Source organism: Aotus nancymaae, unplaced genomic scaffold (assembly GCF_030222135.1).
Source record: "Aotus nancymaae isolate 86718 unplaced genomic scaffold, 86718_ANA_hifiasm-v0.15.2.pri h1tg000040l, whole genome shotgun sequence".
In the NCBI taxonomy this organism is placed as follows: Eukaryota; Metazoa; Chordata; class Mammalia; order Primates; family Aotidae; genus Aotus; species Aotus nancymaae.
This window is the reverse complement of record NW_026988454.1, coordinates 16,513,590-16,527,633: the sequence shown is the minus strand read 5'-3', so window position 1 is coordinate 16,527,633 and position 14,044 is coordinate 16,513,590. Positions and strand designations below refer to the sequence as shown.

General features: G+C 46.5%; 1 protein-coding gene across 2 annotated transcripts in view; it reads right to left on the bottom strand.

Moving 5' to 3' along the window:
* ZBTB2 (zinc finger and BTB domain containing 2) overlaps window positions 1–13,706 on the bottom strand; it is a 28,922-nt gene extending 15,216 nt beyond the window's left edge. The window contains exon 1 of one of the 2 annotated variants that reach the window (XM_021669956.2): window positions 13,567–13,706. The gene's annotated coding sequence lies outside the window, so the exon portion shown is untranslated. Of the gene's footprint in view, window positions 1–13,037; window positions 13,050–13,566 lie in introns of those variants that run through there. The other variant, XM_064360571.1, reaches the window with a different exon arrangement.
* Window positions 13,707–14,044: the final 338 nt, after the last annotated feature.

Genomic DNA, 14,044 nt, shown 5'->3' with positions numbered 1-14,044 from the left:
TAATTCTTTGGGTATATACCAGTAATGGGACTACTGGGTCAAATGGTATTTCTGGTCCTAGATCCTTGAGGAATTGCCACACTGTCTTCAACAGTTGAACTAATTTACACTCCCACCAACAGTGTAAACGCATTCTTACTTATCTATATCCTCTCCAGCATCTGTTGTCTCCTGACTTTTTAATGATCACCATTCTAATTGGCGTGAGATGGTGGTTTTCATTTTCATTTCTCACTGTGGTTTTGATTTGCATTTCTCAGTGATGATGAGCTTTTTTTCATATGTTTGCTGGCTGCATAAATGTCTCCTTTTGAGAAGTATCTGTTCGTATCCTTTGCCTATTTTTTGATGGGATTTTTTTTCCCCAAGAATTGTTTTTTATGGAGTGCTACTATTGGCCATGATTTACATATGCAATTAATTTAATTTCACATCAACCTATTTGAGATATTTGAAGTATTGCTACCCATATTTATAAATGAGGAAATAGGGTGGGAGAGGGTAGGTGGCTTACCCAAGCTTACAGAACCAGTACATTCAATAAGCAGACTTTAAACTGGGATTCACTTGATTAGCTAGAACGTGCTATATGAAAGTGTGTGTGTTTGTTTTAAATTAATATTATTTTTGCTGCTGCTTTTAAGTACATACACTTATTATAAAAGATTCAAATATTATGGACACACAAAATGTGATATTTTTCTATTCACCTTTACCCTCTTTTCTCCATACTCTAGTTAATACTTGGTATTCTTTGCCAATATGGCCTTTTTACTTTGTATGGCTTTAATGATGAAATAAAGCTTATTTTTATATTTACTGACCATCTGTATGTCCTTTAGTATCTCTTCATGAGCTCTGCTCATTTTCCTATTCGATTGTCTTCTTATCAATTTAATAAAACCAGGCCAGGTGTGGTGGCTTATGCCTCTAATCCTAGCACGTTGGGTGGCCAAGGTGGGAGGACTGCTTAAGCCCAGGAGTTCAAGACCAGACTGGGCAACATGGAGAGACTGCCACCCCCCCCGCCCCATCTCTACAAAAAATTTAAAAAATAGCCAGGCATGGTGGCACACACCTGTGGCCCTAGCTATTCCAGAAGCAGAGGTGGGAGGATCACCTGAGCCCAGGGGGTTGAGGCTGCTGTGAGCTGTGTCAGCACCATAAACTCTAGCCTGGGAAACAGTCAGACTCTGGTCTTAAAAAAAAAAAAAAAAAAAGCTGAGTGGCTCACGCCTGTAATCCCAACACTTTGGGAGGCTGAGGTGGGCAGATCACAAGGTCAGGAGTTCAAGACCAGCCTGGCCAAGATGGTGAAACACCATATAAAAAATTAGCTGGGTGTGGTGGTGTGCACCTGTAATCCCAGCTACTCACTCAGGGGGCTGAGGGGCTGAAGGAGGAGAATCGCTTGAACCTGGGAGGCAGAGGTTGTAGTGAGCTGAGACTGTGCCACTGCACTCCAGCCTGGGCGACAAAGCGAGACTCTGACTCAAAAAAAAAAAAAGAAATCTATAAAACCCTGTATATAAGGAAAATGGGCTCTGTGTCACATATGTTGCTAATAATTTTCTCACTTTCTTTGCATTTGTTTATAGAGATTTTGACAAATATAATTTAAGTTTTAATGCCACGGAATTTATCAATATTTTATAGGAGGATTTTGAGGTTTTGGTTTTTACATTAATGGGTATATGTTATTTCTTTCGATATAGCAAACTATATGGCTCCCTCTCTTTCCATAAACAAACTCCCATAAGCATTCTATTCAGACCATAACAATGAAGAATGAGAGAACTGCTCAATGCTTTTTAAGGGAGCCTACCGGTTACTTTAGAATGTCTCCTAGATAAGGAAACACACTGAACATAAGTATTCAAATACAGAGGAAAGAATACATGTGCATGATTCAGAGAAATGAAGAAACAAACGAAAAGGCAGAAAATCAGAACGAGTCACATGCTGAAAATTCACAAGGGGGAAATTCACACAGATCAACTTGAAAAAAAATCTTATTTTGGAGACCAGAAAACCTTTCTCAAAAAGAAAACCAAAACCAAAACCCCTAGACTGTTCCATATGTGAACTCCCTGAGGAAATGGGGCAAAAGGGTGGAGGAGGCACTACGGGCTCCACCCGGCCCCTGCCCAGCGACAGCACTGCCTTTTTTAAAATCTATCTTTCCTCTTCTCATCATGGCCTCCCTCTCATTTCCATGAGGCTAAACTGGCCCAAAATGCACCGGCTGGGGCCCTGGCATCCTGGTGGATGGCTCAGCTGAGGCTGGCCCTCTCTTGTGGAAATGTCTGTCTGCTCTTCCCACCTCCAGGCCGGTTCCTGCTCAGCTCCGCTCACCAAGGTCACTGAGGATCTTGCTCCCCGCCTCAGGGACTTAGTGGCTTTTACTCAACCTCTTTGCGGGATTTCAAACTCTTCCTCCTGCTTTGATAAATCTTTGGTCTCTGGCTTTCAGGCTACTGCTCTATGTTTTTGGGCTCACCACAGGCTGTTCTATTTTAATCCCCATCCAGGGTTCCTCTTGCTGGTCTCCTCCGCGCCTGGTCCCCAGCCCACTCCTCATTCTGCGCCTCTCTTTGGTGATCTCTTTCACTTCTTCTTGGCGGTCCGACAGGAACCTCAAACTTGATTTAGGTAAAACTCAACTCAATTCCTCCCTGCCCTCTCACTGCCATTTACCCAAAAGGACAATAAAAACCAGGGACACAAATCTGTTCCCTCTGTATTCCCTGGCAAGTGCAGGGCCCCATTTCCACCCTCTGACCAAGCCAGAAATCTCAGTTCATCCTCAGGCCTCCATTCTCTCACTCCTCACATCAGCCCCCAAGTGCCATTAACTGAAACTCCTTACCCTCCTGCCTCACTTTAGCCTCACCTCCCAACTCATCTCTCCGGCTCCAGTTCTGGCCTCCTTCACACATCTACCACACAGTAGCCAGAATGACCTTTCGAAAGGGCAAACCTGATGTTACCTGCTTAAAATCCTCCTGTGGGCTGGGCACAGTGGCTCATGCCTGTAACCCCAGCACTTTGGGAGGCCGAGGCAGGCAGATCACCTGAGGTCAGGAGTTTGAGACCAGCCTGGTTAACATGGTGAAACCCTATTTCTACTAAAAATATAAAAATTAGCCTGGCATGGTGGCATATGCCTGTAATCCCAGCTACTGGAGAGGCTGAGGCAGGAGAATCGCTTGAACCTGGGAAGTGGAGGTTGTAGTGAGCCAAGATGGTGCCACTACACTCCAGCCTGGGAAACAGAGACTCCATCTTAAATTAATCAATCAATCGATCGATCGATCAATCAAATGCTCCTGTGGTTCCTTACTGCCACTAGGCTAAAACCCCAGTTCCACTGCACCTCTTCCAGGGTCCCACACCATCTAGCGTTGCTTACTCTGCATCCCATGCTCTGGTGCTAACCTAAATTAATGCTTTCCAGGCTTTCTAATTTCACAGACCTACTAAAAACAAACCCCTAAACTAGGGCTCCAACAGAGTGTTGCTCCCTCTTTATTTTGCCAGCAAAGACAAGAAATATTCACAAACCTGGTAGGGACAGGGAGGCTCTTATACATAAATGAATAGAAAGGACATAATGTCAGCATATCCCCCCAGAGGAAGGACAGGTGACTCTATATTCAATGCAGTCATGCCTTGCTTAACAGAGATAGGTTCTGAGAAATGCATCGTCAGCCAATTTTGTCACTGTGTGAACATCATAAAGATACTTGCACAAACCTAGTTGGTATAGCCTACTATACAGGCCTAGGCTATACGGTAATCTAGTGCTCCTAGGCTACAAACTTGGACAGCATGTTATTGTACTGTAGGCAGTTATAACACAATGGTAAGTATTTGTGTATCTAAACAGTTAAACACAAAAAAGGTACATAAAAATATGGTATTATAAACTTATGGGACCATTGTTGTATATGTGGTTTTTCACTGACTGAAATGTTATGGGTACATGACTATGTATGAAAAAATATTTTTCTTTCTTTTTTTTTTTTTTTTTTGAGACAGCATTTCGCTCTTGTTGCCCAGGCTGGAGTACAATGGCGCGCGATCTCGGCTCAGCGCAACCTCCATTTTCTAGGTTGGGTTCCAGTGATTCTCCTGCCTCAGCCTCCCTGGTAGCTGGGATTACAGGTACCTGCCAACATGCCCAGTTAATTTTTTGTATTTTTAGTAGAGACGGGTTTTACCATGTTAGCCAAGCTGGTCTTGAACTCCTGACCTCAGGTGATCCACCAGTCTCAGCCTTCCAAAGTGCTGGAACTACAGGCTTGAGTCACTACACCCAGTCCTGAAAAAATATTTTTCTTTCTTTTTTTGAGACGCAGTCTTGCTCTGTCACCAGGCTGCACTGCAGTGGCGTGAACTTGGCTCACTGCAATCTCTACCTCCTGGGTTCAAATGATTCTCCTGCCTCAGCCTCTCAAATAGCTGGGACTATAGGCATGCTCCACCACACCCAGCTAATTTTGTTGTATTTTTAGTAGAGACAGGGTTTCACCATGTTGGCCAGGATGGTCTCTAACTCTTGACCTTGTGATTCACCCACCTCGGCCTTCCAAAGTGCTGGGATTACAAGTGTGAGCCACCAAGCCTGGCCAGAAAAAAAATTTTTTCTAATGCAAACAAATTACAATATAAAATTTTACTTTAATACATTAAATTGTATCTATTTTATTTTCTTTTGAGTCAGAGTTTCGCTCTTCTTGTCCAGACTGTAGTGAAATGGCGCCATCTCAGCTCACTGCAACCTCTGCCTCCCAGGTTCAAACGATTCTCCTGTCTCAGCTTATCGAGTAGCTGGATTACAGGCATGCACCACCGCGCCTGGCTAGTTTTGTATTTTTAGTTGAGACAGGGTTTCTCCATATTGGTCAGGCTGGTCTCGAACTCCTGACCTCAGGTGATCTGCCTGCCTCAGCCTCCCAAAGTGCTGGGATTACAGGCGTGAGCCACTGTGCCTGGCTTGTTATCTATTTTTTAATATGGGGTCTTGCTATGTTGCCCAGGTCGGTCTTGAACTCCTGGGTTCAAGTGATCCTCCCACCTCAGCCTCCTGAGTAGCTGGGACTAGAAGGGCATGTCACCTTGCCCAGCTAATTATTTTCTTGATATGAGATTGTCAGTTTGGTGATCTCTACGAAAGGATCAAGGGTCCAGCTTGTTTTGAAATACAAGCATTATTAAAAATCCAGTTTCATCTGAGTATGTTGATAATGGAGACAAAAAGATGTTATTTCACTTACTTTGGGACTTCTGGATAAGCTGAGATAAGCTAAGGAATGGGAGTTTCCTCTCCTAGAAGGTCCTGAGCACCCTGAGGCTCTTGACAGCGTACAATACTTACTACTCAAAAGCTTCACTCTCAAGGCTAGGCAGCTTGGCACCCTGAGCTCTGAAGGGTCAGGGGAAGGGGGCCCATCTGAACACAGGCTTAGAACCTCTGCTCCAGGATTTTGAACACACTGCTTTCAGAGGAAGTGACCATGAGACCCCCATCCACCCACCCACCCTGCCCCTGCCCCTCACGCTCTCCTTGCCCTGGAGCATCTGTGAACGAGCCAGTTTATATACATTGCCTGATGCTTCTGGGAAGCTGGCAACAAATCTTCCTTATCATTTACTATTTTACCCCATGTGCTTTGCATATGGCCTAGGGTTTAGTATTTGTTAGGTAAATTAATAAGGAGACGCTCCAGGAAGAGAAGAGTGCTGAGTTCCAGTCAAGACTCGGCCTTCCAACAGCTGGGTAACTGGGGTAAAAGGTAAGTTTCTAGTTATCCAGGATTGACCTAAAAAATTCTCATTAATTTAGCACCTGCTAGATTTTGGAATAATTTTTCCAATTTAAAAATAGTACCTCGTGTTTCTTCATGCTAACAATCAATTTCTAAATAGTGCTTTATAATTCACAATAACCTCGAAGGGTAAAGAGCCGGAGAAGAATGAGGATGGATGTCATGTTAAGGATTTTGGTCCGTATATTAAAAGCAATGGGAAGCCACCCAAGGAGATTTTAAGCATGATGACTTGATGAGATCTCTGCAATGTACAGATTGCAGAACTAATCAAACTGGGGAGGAGGGGATAACAAGCGGGCAAGTGAAGGTCTGCTGGAAAGGGGTCTAGAGGGGACAACTGCTAGTGGTCTACAAAACAGATGATGGACCAGGTGGTACTGAGGAAGATGGAGGAAACCGACAGGATTCAAAAGATATTTAGAAGATAACAGAGCTGGTTGATGGCTCCGATAAAGGAGAATGGAGAAGACCAAAGTGTCCAAGATGACTCCTAGACTTCTTATTTGTATAACTGGATAATCTTGGTCCTCCGATAGGAGGGAACACAGGGTAAATAACCAGTTTGGTGGGGAAGAGCAGGAGGTTAGGTTCACACATGTTGGGTTTGAGATAGTTCTGAGACACCCAAGGGGAGACGCAGAGTATATGTTGGTTACACTGGTCTGGAGCCTGGAAGTCCTAATTGTGATTTGTCTGTCTTTGGAAAAGCTATGTCCTTAAATCACTACACTGTAGTTCAGAGAGGTTAAAATTGTCAATGAATAAGAGTCAGGACTGAGCTCTGGTCTTCTGGGCATACAGTTCATGTTGTCTCCACTCCACCACCCTGCTCTACAGAGCATTCCTAAAAGTTCTTACTGATCCTAGTCACAAAGAACCAACAACCAGGACATGAAACGGTAGACCTATGTAAAATCCCCAACCATTTAACACTGTAAATGAACTAAAAAAAACCACTGAAAACCAAAAAAAAAAAAAAAAAAAAAGTCATTTGTCTTTCCTAAGTTAGAATAGGGAGCTGAGAGGACCTGAAGAAAAGTAGCACTGGAGAGAAGACGCAGTGCCTATAAATGGGTTTTCATGGAATGCCTTCTTTCTGTGTATGTATGTGTACAAAGCTTTTACTTTCCTTAAGTAAATTCAGAGACTATAAGACATACTCATGTTGAAAAAAAATTAAAAAACACTTCCTAAAGCCAAATACAAATGGCCTTTTATTTACTGCTTTGGTTTTCATCATTACCACTGTTTCCTACATTGATAATGGGACATTGACCACCTAGCTGTCACTTGCTTTCAGCTTCCATCACAGAGCACAGGTGGGCTGATCCATAAGCAAGTCACTCATCCTTCTGGAGGTGCAGAATGGGACACAAACAGTCATGCTATATTTTGACAACCTAAATTCCTCCTTCATTTTCAGTGTAAGAACAGGAGACCAAAACAGTGTTTGGAAATTGTTGATTCAGTTTTTAAAGATAATAGCTGTTCTAAGACACTCAACACCACTTACACTACAAGTTTTAAGGGCACTAAAAGGGTCTTCTGAAGTCCTTGATTTTATTTAAGTAAAGCATAAATGAATATTGTAATGCAAAAGACAATCAGTAACAGTAGAAGCATTACCCACAAGTAAGATTGATTCTTTCAAGTAGTTTAGACCACTTACCAGGATGAAAAGTTGCTTTTTCAATTACTATTATTAATAATTAACATTGGAGGGCCCATGAGGTAAACCTGAATGAGGCTGGTCATTTGAATTTTAATATATTTTAAAACTCTATTTTGAAGGTAGAAAATGCATCTTATTTAGTCATGACCACGGATTGGCATTTTTTTCTTAACATTTCCTTAGTCAACCCTCTTGCATAGTAATTAGAAAAGAGAGGGGCATAAACTAACAGCACTTCTTTGCATGTTAAAAAGCACTGCATCTGTAAAATACTCCTCTTTTCAATTATATTTTCCTTATGTTTACATTTAAATTAGTTTTTAGTTTCCAAATGTGTTGGGGTGATAAGGAAGCAATTCAGGGACATCTTAGGTGTCAAACAGAAGTAGGTCAGAAATTTATGGCTAATAAAGAGTTTATATTAAAGTAATAATTCTAAAGGCATTATGCTACAATCAACCTGAAGGAAACTTACAAATGATTACACACAGCAAAATTAAAAAACTAATCTGGGCTGGGGACAGTGGCTCACCTGTGTAATCCCAGCACTTTGGGAGGCCAAGGTGGGCCTTGGAGACCCAGGAGACCAGCCTTTGTAACATGCCAAGTCCCTGTCTCTATAAAAAGAAAATTAGCTGACTGTGGTGGCATGTGCCCATGGTCCCAGCTACCCGGGAGGCTGAGGTGGGAGGACTGCCTGCGCCAGGGAGGTTGAGACTGCTGTGAGCCGCGATTGTACAACTGCATGCTAGCCTAAACAACAGAGTGAGGCCCTGTCTCAAAAAAAAAAAAAAGAACAAAAACCACAAAAACAGAATCTGCTTCTAATAATCCACCAGAGTAGAGACTGCCTCCATTTTTTATATACCACATGATGAGCTGTAAAATTAATTTGAATAAAATATAATCACCTACACATGTAGTTCAGGGTATAACACAAGTGAGTTTCAAACGTGTTTAACTCAAAGCTTAATATGTTTCCATATTTTAGAGCAGAGCTTCTCAAACTTTTTGGTGTTGGGATCCCTTAATGGTCTTAAAAATTATTAAAAACATCAGTTATATGTTTACATGGATTTTAACTATTGATATTTACCATATTAGAAATTAAAATGGAGAAATTTTAGAAATATTTAATTCAGTTAAAACAACAATAAACCCATTACATGTTAATGTACAGAACATTTTTATGAAAAAAATTATATTTTCTAAAACAATAAAATGGTGTCTTTATATATTTTTGTAATTCTCTTTAATAGAAGACAACTGGATTTTGTATTTACTCCTCAACTTACTCTGTTTTGGTTGAGTATTGAAGAAAATCCAGCCTCACCTACCCATGTAGTTGGAAAAAGGAGAAGTATTTTAATAGTCTTTTCAGGTAATTGTGAACAGTCTTCGATATTATACCAAAACTTGACAAGTGGAACTTTCTTAAAAGTTGGTTGTGCAATATAGAACTAGGTAATAACTTTTCCTACTCTATTACAGTAAAATTCATTCATCTATCCACTTTCAATGGATAATTTACCCACTCATGATTTTTTTTTTTTTTTGAGACGGAGTCTTGCTCTGTCACCAGGCTGGAGTGCAGTGGTGCAATCTTGGCTCACTGCAACCTCCGCCTCCCAGCTTCAAGTGATTCTGCTGCCTCAGCCTCTCGAGTAGCTGGGATTACAGGCACGAGACACCATGCCCAGCTAATTTTTGTATTTTTAGTAGAGACGCAGTTTCACCACATTGGCCAGGATGGTCTCAATCTTCTGACCTTGTGGATCTGCCCTCCTCGGCCTCCCAAAGTGCTGGGATTACAAGCGTGAGCCACCGCGCCCAGCCTCCACTCATGATTTTTGACTTCATCCGTTTGTCATTTGGAAAATATCGGCTCACTGAATTAAGCAGATCTTCTCAGTGTCAACACATTTTGTCAACACAGTGGAAAAGACCATAACAACTTAGTATTATATTACTGTGACAATAGTTTTGACCCTATTGAATCCTCAAAGGATCCTGGGGCTTCAAAAGGATCTGCAGACCACACTTAGACAACCGCCATTCACAATCACTTTAGGGACTCAGAAAAACCTAAATGACTATTCTGGTGCAGGAGAACACGCACACTTTGAAATCATTTCAGAGGATTCTGACGCTTACCCTGCTTGGTGCAGAACTTATCGGGGCACACTATTAAGAGAACAGTATACGAAAATCTCTTAAAAAAGTAAAAAAGTCGTTTCCCTAAGTACTTAGCCAGATACATACAAGTGTTTTTCAAATTCCCTATCTTTGAACACTGAACTTTCTTAAAGTGACACTCAAAGGCATGTGATGTATATACTTCAAGCATGTGAACTGGGGATTATGAGTTTGAGCATAAATATGAGCCTCCAAATTGGCTTCTAAAATGGATCTACATGTCTTCGGCTGCCAACTCCTTGTAAGGGTTCTATGGCTACTGATTCCACATCTGAATGGCTTTTTCAGCATTGTAAAAATACTGAATCTTATTTACTATCAATTCAAAGTAGTATTTTAATTATTTAATAGTTTAATTTGCTAGTAAAAGTTATAATCTACTTGAGCATAAAGAAGGTTTTAGAAATATTCTCAGTCTGAGGCTTAGAATCTTTACATTTTTTTTTCTTCAGGGAAATAAAAATGTTCAGCTCCATTTTAGGTTTTCAGGGTCATGTTTGGAGACTCCTAAGAAAATAGGAAAAGTGATGATAAACGACCTCTGCCAGGTGCATCTGGTATTTTACAGTAAAAAATCACCAGCAAACCAGTTCTTTCAATCTTCTTTCCTGTGCAGCCTGGTGCCACAGGACTTGCCCAGCTTTTCCAAATTCCTACAGGGAAAGGTTAGTGGGGGTAGGGATGAAGCTCCAAGAAACCATAAGAGCTGGCAGGACAGTGGCCACCTCTAAAGCGCTGATCCCAGGCTAATGCTGCAGATGAGCTTTAGATGTTTTCTTCTCTATTTTGTTAATTCTCAAATCGGGGAAAGCACATCCAGTTACTCTGGGACATGCCATGTGAACGTGAAATCACAGGATTACAAAGTACATCTTTTTATAGGGTTGGGGTGAATACATTTTCTTTTCTTTTTTTTTTTTAAATAGAGATGGGGGTCTATGTTGCCCAGGTTGGTCTTGAACTCTTGGCTTCAAGCAATCCTCCAGTCTTGGCCTCCCAAAGTGCTGGGATTATAGGTGTGTGCCACTGTGCCTGGCCATGAACATATTTTTCTAAAAAGTGCAGATTTTGGAGGTTACTGAAAAGTTCATATTAAAGTTTAAGATAAAAAAGCACGTGTCACCGTGGCAGCTTTTATTCTGTAACTGAAAACACGCTTAGTATTTATTCTCTGCTGCTGGTGGTAGTTTGCTGAACATCCTCTTTGCAGAGAAGCTTGAAAGCTGGCAAGCACGCACTTGGACTGTAGTACAAAGTTTTAGGGGTGTTGGCTACACTCCACTGTAGTGTAGACGACTCCTTCACTGTTGACTATCAATGGACTGGCATATCACTTCTTGTACTTACGATGGCTTCAATAACTGACCAATTCTTTGTCTAGCAAATAAACCACAAGATTATTAAACGAGAAATGCCCAGTTTAAGAGGATATACTACTAGTGGTAAATTAATGCTCTTAAAAATTACCTTCTTGGCCAGGTGTGGTGCCTCACGCCTGTAACTCCAGCACTTTGGGAGACTGAGGTGGGCGGATCACGAGGTCAGGAGTTCGAGACCAGCCTAACCAACATAGTGAAACCTCGTCTCTACTAAAAATACAAATATTAGCCGGGTGTGGTGGCGCACGCCTGTAACCCCAGCTACTCAGGAGGCTGAGGTGGGAGAATCGCTTGAACCTGGCAGGCGGAGGCTACAGTGCGCCGAGATCACGCCACTGCACTCCAGCCTGGGTGACAGAGACTCCGTCTCAACAAAAACAAAACCCAAAACAGTTTGAAAACATACTGGATACACACCAAGATCATTCAGAATGCAGTGAAATTTACCTTACCAAATTCAATTTTGGATTGTGATAAATTAGACAAATGAGAATTAAAATCGCATAGTCCCAGTTCTGTATCTTTCAGGGGGCTCTCACACTACAACGCTAATAGTGCTTACATCTCGTCCTGGCGCTCCAACAGGGTCTCTATAGATGCTCTACATTAGCAAGGACAAGGCAGCACGTTTCTGTAAACCCAGAGCCCCCTGGAGTTCTGGTAATTCTGACCTCCTTTACGCTTTATTTTACTAAAACAATACCCTGCGAAAATGAATAGAATAAAGACTCACAAACTCAGTGGGCCCACTGTAAGATGAAAGAGCTAATGAACAATGCAGCTGGTGGGGGCGGGAAGCGAGAGCCGGGTTATATTCCCAAGGCATAATTAGGAGTTCGTGTCTTCGGGTGGAAGTTCCTGCAGTAAAAGGCGTGGCTGCATCTTCCCCCGGCCCAGGGACTCGCCTGCTCTGCTACCCTGGCTTCTTTATCGCCTTTTTTACTACCAGCTAAAAGCGGCATAAACCCAACTTCCTCTGCAGCTTCTGGCTAAACAGTTCTCTCTTGCGGCTTTGTTTAAACAAGAATGGTTTAAGGGTTTCGCTGCACCGAGAAAACGACGCCGACCCGGAGAGGCAGCCTCCCCGCCTCGGAGCCCGGCCGAGGCGTGAGGGCCGCGCAGAGTCCCACGCCCCGAGGCTAAGGAGCCGAAACCACAGCGCGCTCCGGGTCATATCGCAGGCGCAGATCGCGCGTCGGGCGGAAGCTCCAGGCCGCCGGCTCTACGCGCTCAGCACCCGGGGCTGGGGCCCAGGCTGCAGCTGCAGCGAGAGGGCGACAAGGGCGGCGCCACAGAGGCCGACGCGTCCCCCGTCCGCCCCAACGCGCCGCAACGGCCACATCGCCCCACCCGCCCCAGGGGGCGTGGGCCCGGGCAGGGGCGGGGCGGGGCGGGGGCGCGGCTCCGGAGCCCTCTGGGCCCCTCCGGTCTCGCCGGCCCCGCCCCCGTTCCCGAGGGGCTGAGGGGAGGGAGGGGCGACGCACTCCGGCCGCGCCGCACGCTCGCCGCTTCCATCAGTCCCGCGTGCGCGCGCGCGCTCGTCCCAAGTCCCGCGGAGTTTAACACAATGCCGACGCCTACGCCGTGCGCAACGCCCCGCCGGCGCAACAGCCCCGGCGCCGGGGGCGGGGGTGGCCCAGACAGGGAGAGACGATGAGCGCGCGCGAGAGCCGGAGACAGCGCGAGACCCGAGGAGGCCGGAAGCGCGCGTGCGCGCCCCCGCCCGCGAGCGGGAGGCGGAGCCGCAGCAGTAGCGGCAGCAGCTGTAGGAGCCGCTGCAGCTGGGAGAAGCGCCAGAGAGGCCGGGCCTGCTCCGGTCGGACCGGATCCCTCCCCTCCCCCTCCCTTCTCCCTCCCCTCCCCCAAACCCACTTCCGCAGCTCGCGGCCTTGCCGCCGAAGCAGCAGCGGCGGTAGCAGCAGGAGGCGGCGGCGAGGCGTCGGAAGGATTACGCACCTGATGGGCCCGCCTCCCAGGACTCCAGCGCGGGACGCTCACCGGCCGCCGCCGCCTGGGACGCACTTCGCGGTGGCGGCGAGAAGGGAGGGAGCGGCCACGGGGAACGGAACGCGAATCGCCCCCCTCCCCTTCCTCCCTCCCTCCCTCCGATCCGCCGCCCGCCCTCTCGGCTTCCGTCCCCTCCTCCTCCCGCAAGGCCCCGGATGGAGCCGCCGCCGACTCGCCGCCGCCTGGCTCCGGGGGATGGTTTTGTCAGGCGGCCAGAGCCCCGGCGCCAGGCGCAGCCGCCGCCGCCCCCACGAGGCGCCCCTGCCCTCGCTTCCCAGAACCGGGTCCCCGAGTGGCCCAGGCCCTCCGCCTGCCTGCACCCGGAGCTCTGGGACGCGGGTCATTCGTCGTCTTTGTTGCCACTGCCGCTGTCGGAACCGTTTGCGAGCTCTGGTGGCCCCCGCCCCCCCCCGCCTTCCCGGAGCCTGGGGTGGCACGTGGGCACCGGCCCCGGTAGGCGGAGGCGGTGCGCGCTTACCTGTCGCCGGTGCTGCTGCGGCGGGGGGTGTGGAGGAGGCGCCGCTGGGCAGCCTCGGCCGTGCTGTCCTCCCCGCCGCCGCCGCCGCCTCTGCCTCTCGCTGCTGCTGCTGCTGCCGCCGCGGTCGGTGTCTCCGGCGCGGCGGCGGCGGCGGCGGCGGGGCTTTTCCTGTCCGGTTACGTTAAGGTCACATGACCGAGAGAGCGGAGAGACTAGTGCAAAGAGGCTGTGAGCGGCTCCCGCCGGGGGGGAGAGGCGGCGAGAGAGCAGTGGCGGCAAGAGCCCCCTCCGCCCCCCCCCCCCAGCCGCTCCCCTCCCCCCGCCCGCCTCCGCCTCCTGCTGCTCTGCCGCCGCCGCCGCCGCCTGCAGCACTCCACTGCCGCTCCCACCCAGGCTCCGCGCTCAGCTCCAGCCAAACTTCTGCAGACCATGTGCAGGCGAGGCGAGGAAACTTCTCTCCACCTATTGGGGCTGGAGG